The 7,528-nt window shown below is 36.9% G+C and overlaps 1 non-coding gene across 1 annotated transcript; it reads right to left on the bottom strand.

The window, feature by feature from the left end:
• Positions 1–209: 209 nt before the first annotated feature.
• On the bottom strand, positions 210–319 carry LOC138807493 (U6 spliceosomal RNA). The gene has a single exon (XR_011366170.1). It is a non-coding gene; the product is annotated as a U6 spliceosomal RNA (small nuclear RNA).
• Between the last annotated feature and the right edge of the window lie 7,209 nt (positions 320–7,528).

The following is a 7,528-nucleotide window of genomic DNA, read 5'->3' as shown; positions in this document are numbered from 1 at the left end:
CAAGAAAGAAAAAACCACTTGTGTCACTAACTTCGGTTCATTTACCTTAACATAATCTTTTCTGGTCATATGTACATAGCTTTTCACCTTTTCTGCTTATCCCAGACATATATTAGTTATTGAAAATTAGAGAAACCATGGGACTTATATTTGTTTGGACTTGGCTTATTACATTTCATAATCTATTTCCCAAGTCTTTCCACTTCCTAACAAATTAGGCAATGGAATGAAAGGAATTTGCCTGTCATCCTTAAGCAGGGGCCATGTTAATCTTCTCCGTATCATTCCAAATTTAGTGTATATAATGCTTCCTCAATACTTCTCAGGGAGCAGAGGAGGGAAGGCCATCCCTCACCCTCCAGTACTGGAGATCTCCATCTTGGATACTGACAATGCTCGGTGGAGCTGCTAGCTCCAACTTAAGCCTTGGATGAAAACTAGAGTCATTTAGTAGGTCACAAGAATCTAAGCTGACCTGCCAGACTGAGCTTCACCCAGGGAAAAGTCACCCAGCTCAGGCGCTAGCCCCAGGAGTGGCTTTCTTCACTGGGTAATCAGAGCCAGAGGCTGCCCCTCCTTTAGCAGCCTTGACAATCAATTGAAATTCAGTAAACAGAAACCCTGAGAGTGACTCCAGGCTGGGCTCTGTGAGTTTATCACAAACTAGCCCCTGGGAAAAGCTACTGTTTGCTGAAAGGCTTCAACACTACCCAGAACCTAGCCTCATCACAGCATCTCCAAACTTGAGGAAAAAGCCGTCTCCCTCTTTTGTGATACTCAAAGCAGATCTCCCTTCCACTGAACTAACCTGGGAGGAGGATCACAAAATCCTGGGTAAAGCAGAGCATCTTTCTGCCTGTTCAAACAAACTGACTTAAGAAACCAACCAAGCCACAGGAAAATCAAACACCACAAAAAGACCAGAGACTCCAACCTGAGGCTGGTTATGGACACAAGGGAGATACATGATTTTTCCTACCCCTCACAAAAATTTTGTTTTTCTTTTTTTTTTTTTTTTGGTACCATTTTTAAAAAATGTTTTTGGAAACTTTTTTTTAATTTTTACATTTTTTGAAAAAGAAATTTTCTAGTAACTTTTTTTTCTCTTATAATTTTTATTTTAGGAGTATATGTGTGTGTGCATGTTTCTTTCTTTACTTTTCTTTTTCTTTTAAAAAATTCTTTTTGTTTTTTGTTTAGCTCTACTGAACTTTTGATCTTTTCTTCTTTTTTCTTATCCATTTCACCTTTTCTTCTCTTTTGTTCTTCTTTATGTGACTTAATTGTTGTTCTGAACATCCTCAGATAAACCCGTAGTCGATTAGTAGACCTTATCCCCCATTGTGTACACACTTAATCCACAAATTCATTACTCAATTCAAAACCTCTTAGACTTAAATTCCTTAATAGCACCACTACCTCTTTATACCTATATAATATTTTAAGTATTTTTATTTTTAAGTTTTTCACATCTCCTTTATATTCCTCCCCGTCTCTCATTATATTCACGTTCTTCTCTGAATAGTTTGTATTCCTTTCTGCATCATATTTTTAATTTTTACTTTTCTACATTTTGGTCACTTTTTTCCCTTTCTCTTTCTTCTTTTTTTCTCTCTCTCTACTTTCATCCTATCCAACTTATTTCCTACTTTGAGATTAGGACTCAGTTAACTCTCCCTGTCCCTTCCCACATCACTCTATTCTTATTGTTTACCCAAATCTCTCCCTAAACCTAGTAATTTCTGGTTTACCAAATTCTTCTTTGTGGTTCGCAGCCGATTAATATATAGTTGTTTAATGTTGAATAGATGTATCTGTTGAACTAGATTGTATCTGCAGAATATTGACTGTGCAAATACAGACTTTGGGTGATTCTTTCCTTAAGAAAGCGTTCTAGCAAAAAACTGGTGTTATTTTCATCCCAAATGGGCAGAATAAGTTGGAAAAACACAAGAAAAATGGCAAGTCCGGGTATCTTCACTCCCACTCATGATAATCAGGGGACAGAACAGATAAAGGAAAACTCCACTGCTGGCAAACATGATAAATGAAAATATTGAAAACATACAAAGGACTCTGTATGAGCATGTTAGGGAAAGAGAGAAGGCAAACAAAAGGTCAATGCAGGAAAACATTGAAAACCTACAAAGGACTATGTATTAGTGTGATAGGGAGAGAAAAGAGGCAATCCGAAGATTTATACAGGAATATCATGAGCGTGAGGAAGGTACTCAAAAAAATGATACAGTATTTGCGTGAGCAGATAGAGAATACTCAAAGAGAAAGGAAGGAAAGGCGTGACCATGCTGAGAACACGCAAAGTGAACAACAGGATGGCATGAACATCAGGAAGCTAAGCAAAGAGTAATACAGGAATTAGAGCAGGATGAGAATACACAAAGATCACTAAAGGCATTCATGGGAGCCATTAAAAAAGAGCTGAAGGAAGTCAGGGAGACCACAAATGGAATGCTGAATGGAACCCAACAGAAGGAACGGAAGTCCAAGGAAACCATAAAAAATCAAATAAGTTATTTCAGAATAAACATTGGACACCCAATTAAGGAATTTAAGACGTTCATTCAAGATCTAAAACAAAGCTGCAACAAAGAATTTGAAGCCATCAAAACTGACTAATTAGAAGGATAGAAATTAAAATTAAATTAGAAAGTCTTGACAGCAGGTTAGACCATGCAGAAGATCAAAACTCGGGGATTGAAGACAGCCTAGATATTATAGAGAAAGAACATACATCCATCCAAGGCAAATCCAAGAAATATGATAGATCTATCCAACACTTGGAAGACACCATCAGAAGGCCTAATCTGAGGATAATGGGTGTAGAGGAGCACCTAGAAACAGAAGTTAATGGTCTAGGAAATTTGTTTAACAGGATCCTAGCAGAGAACTTCCCAAACATACAAAAAATAGGCCTATTCAGATATAAGAAGCTTTTAGAACTCCAAATAGACCAGAACAGAATAGAACATCCCACAGTCACATTATAATACACAGGATCAACTCAGACAAAGGAAAAGATCCTTAAAGCTGTGAAGGAGAAAAGATTAATCAGCTATAAAGGGAAACCAATTAGAATCACCTCAGATTACTCAGCAGAGACAATCAAGGCAATAAGAGCCTGTAATGATGTATGCCATGCCCTCATATCAAACAAGTACCAAAGAAGAATACTCTACCCAGCTAAACTCTCCTTCACAACTGAAGGCCAAATAAAAACCTTCCATAGCAAAGAAAAATTGAAACAATACATCTCCACGAAACCAGCCTTACAAAAGATTTTTAAAGATGTCCTACATATAGAAAACCAACAAGACCATAATAAAGGCCAAGAAACTGCACCCAAACTGAGAATCCAAGAACCAAAGGAAGAACCCAGGTTTAGGGGCCCCCAAGAAGGTGGATAACAAGGCAGGAACCCCCAAATACCTCTCAGTCTTATCTCTCAATATTAACGGACTTAAGTCTCCATTTAAGCGACATAGACTGTCTAGTTGGATTAAAAAACAAGATCCTTCTGTCTAGTGCCTTCAGAAGTCACATCTAGCCCGTAAAAACAAACACATTTTCAATGTTAAAGGCTGGACCAAAATCTACCAAGCAAGCGGCCCCCATAAACAGTTGATAGTTACAATCCTAATATCAGATAAAATAACTTCAAATTAAAATTTGTGAGAAGAGATAAAGAAGGTCGCTACAAGCTATTTAAGAGATCCCTCCTTCAGGAGGATATTACAATTCTAAATATCTATTCTCCAAACAATGGAGCACCCAAATTTATCCAATAAACACTACTTTCCCTCAAATCCAACATAGATCCAAAGACATTAATTGTTGAGGATTTTAATGGACCAATCTTCCCAATAGAGAGGTCAACTCGGCAAAACCAAAACAGAGAAACCGCAGATCTAAACAACTGCACAGATCAACTAGTTGTTACATCAATGTACTGAATATTTCACACAGCAGCATCAGAATGCATGTTTTTCTCAGCAGCACAGTGAAAATTTCCAAAATAGACCACATTTTAGGTCACAAAGCAAACTTGTACTAATTCAGAAATATTGAAGTTATATCATGCTTTCTCTCTGACCACAAGGGAATACAATTAGAACTCAACACCGAATGCCACCAAAGAAAGTCCTGTAATACACAAAGGCTGAACAACACACTATTGAATGACGAGTGGGTCATGGAAGAGACTAGAAAGGAAATTCAAATTTTCATGATATTCAACAAAAATGAGCACACAAATTACCAGCTCCTCTGGGACAGAGCAAAGGGAGTACTCAGAGGCAACTGTGTAGCTCTGAGTTCCTACATCAACAAATTGGAGTGATCTGAAACCAACAATTTAACGAGACATATGAAACTCCTTGAAAGAGAGCAGCAAGATAAACCCCAATCCAGTAGACGGAAAGAAATAATTAAAATTAAATCAGAATTAAATGAATTAGAATACAAAAAAGTATAGAAAGAATCAAGAAAACAAAGAGTTGGTTCTTCGAAAAAATTAACAACATTGACAAACCCTTAGCAAATCTTATCAGAAAAAGAAGAGAACACACCCAAATAAATAAACTCAGAGATGAGAGTGGAAACATCATCACAGAAACAACCAAGATTCAGAACATTATAAGGGAATACATCTCAAAATTTTATCTAATAAGTTTGAGAACTTGGCAGAAATGGACATTTTCCTAGCAAATATTGACATGCTAATACTAAACGAAGATGAGTTAAACCATCTTAACAGGCCCATATCAAGCATTGAAATAGAAACAGCAATAAGAAACCTCCCATCTAAGAAAAGTCCAGGACCAGATGGTTTTACAAAGGAATTCTACACAGGCTTCAAAGCAGAGCTCACACCAATACACCTCCAACTCTTCAATGAAATTGAAAAAGAAATCTCACTACCGAACACATTCTATGAAGCCATCATATCCCTCATCCCAAAACCACGCATGGACTCATCAAAGAAAGAGTACTATAGACCCATTTCTTTGATGAACATTGATGCAAAACTTCTCAACAAAATTTTGGCCAATCAACTTCAACAATTCATCCAAAACATAATTCACTATGATCAAACAAGATTCATTTCAGGGAGGCAAACCTGGTTCAATATACGCAAATCAGTTAATATTATTCATCACATCAACAGGGGCAAGAATAAGAACCACATGGTTATCTCAATAGATGCAGAAAAAGCATTCAACAAGATCCAGCACCCCTTTATTATGAAGGTTTTGGAAAACTTAAGAATCCATGGAACATTCCTCAATACAATAAAAGGTGTACATGACAAACCTAAAGCCAGCATTATACTTAATGGTGAAAAACTAAAGCCATTTCCTCTTAACTCAGGAACAAGACAAGGATGTCCACTCTCTCCACTTCTCTTCAATCTAGTTTTAGAATGCCTAGCTACAGCAATAAGACAAGATGCAAACATAAAGGGGATCCAAATAGGGAAAGAAGAGATAAAATTCTCCCTCTTTGCAGATGACATGATCTTGTACTTAAAGAATCCCATAGACTCCACTCCCAAACTAATCAAGCTGATTCAAAACTTTGGCAAAGTACCAGGTTATAAAATTAACCCCCCAAAATCAATGGCTTTTCTGTTTTCCAACAATGATAAAAGTGTGGCTGAAATTAGGAAACTACTCCATTTGTAATAGCCCCACAAAAAATAAAATACCTAGGAATTAACTTAACCAAAAAGTGAAGGGCCTCTATGATGAAATCTTTAAAAACTTGAAAAAGAAGATCAAAACAGAACTTAGAAATGGGAAAAACTTCCACGTTCCTGGATTGCAAAGATTAACATCGTAAAAATTGCAATACTTGCCAAGGCTATCTACAAATTCAATGTGATACATATCAAAATTCAAACCTCCTTCTTCAAGGGAATACAAGAGGCAATCCAAAAATTCATATGGAACAATAAAAGACCCCGAATAGCAAAAACACTCCTCAACAGAAAGAACACTGATGGAGGAATATCAATACCAAATTTCAAACTCTACTCTAAAGCCATAGTAATCAAAACAGTTTGTCACTGGCACAAGAACAGACCTCAGGAACAATGGAATAGAATTGAAAACCCAGAAATGAACCTACAGACCTATAGCCATCTAATCTTCGATAAGGTAACTAAAAAAATAGTATGGAAGAAAGACAGCCTCTTCAGTATATGGTGCTGGAAAATTGGTTAACTACTTCTAGAAAACTAAAGTTAGATCTTTACATATCACCCTGCACCAAAATCAACTCGTAATGGATCAAAGACCTCGGAGTCAGAGCAGACACTCTGAAAACATTAAAGAATGGAATAGGAGAAACCCTAGGTCTCTTTGTAACAGGCCGAAATTTTCTTAATAGCGTCCCAGAAACACAACAAATCAAAGAAAGGTTGGACATATGGGATTGCATGAAGTTGCAGAGCTTCTGCATGGCAAAGGACATAGCTAGCAAGATCAATAGAAAGCCCATGGATTGGGAGAACATCTTCACTAGCCATAAAAAGGACAAGACTCTCATATCTACAATATACCTGGAACTCAAAAAAGTAAATCTACCAACAACAAATCCTCAAAGAAACAACGGCCCAATAAATATGTGGGCTAAAGGGTTAAAGAGAAACTTTTGTGAAGAAGAAAGAAGGATGACCAATAGACACATGAAGAAATGCTCAACCTTCCTAGCCATAAAATAAATGCAAATTAAAACAACATTATGATACGACCTCACCCAAGGAAAATAACAACAGATGCTGGAATGGATGGGGACAGAAGGGAACATTACTTCGTTGTTGGTAGGAGTGTAAACTTGTTCAACCTCTTTTTGAAACTAGTATGGAGGTTCCTCAAAAGACTCCACATAGAGCTCCGCTATGACCCAGCAATCCCACATTTGGGAATTTACCCAAATGTTTACAAACAAGACCACACTAAAGCTACCAGCACAACTATGTTTATTGCAACATTATTTACTATAGGTAAGATATGGAACCAACCCAGATGCCCCTCAGTAGATGAATGGATCAAGAAAATGTGGTATATATACACAATGGAATTCTAACCCTCCATCAGAAAGAATGTGAGTGCCCCATTTGTTAGGAAATGGAAAGACTTGGAAAAAATTATATTGTGTAGTAAGCCAAGCCCAAAGAAACGTAGGTCCCATGGTTTCCCTTATTTGCAATATCTAGTATATGTATGAGTCAAGCAGTAACGGTCAGATAAGGTGATGTTAGGAAAATGAACCCTAAGATATGTATTTAAATGTTTTTTTTCCTTTCATTCATTTGTTTCTAATGTATTTATAAGATTATTTCTTAGTTGCTTTGTATGTCCCTCCCCCATAGTATAACCCCTGCTTTCACTGTATTTGATGTTGGTATAATTTGTGGAGGGGAAGGGGAAAAACAAGTCATTTAAACAAGGATACAGACGTACCCGTTGCAACAATGAGAAGTACAAGTTGTCATGTCGAAAACGAA

Source organism: Dipodomys merriami, unplaced genomic scaffold, assembly GCF_024711535.1.
Source record: "Dipodomys merriami isolate MVZ:Mamm:240054 unplaced genomic scaffold, mDipMer1.0.p SCAF_101, whole genome shotgun sequence".
NCBI lineage: Eukaryota > Metazoa > Chordata > Mammalia > Rodentia > Heteromyidae > Dipodomys > Dipodomys merriami.
This window is presented reverse-complemented; position numbering and strand designations above follow the sequence as displayed.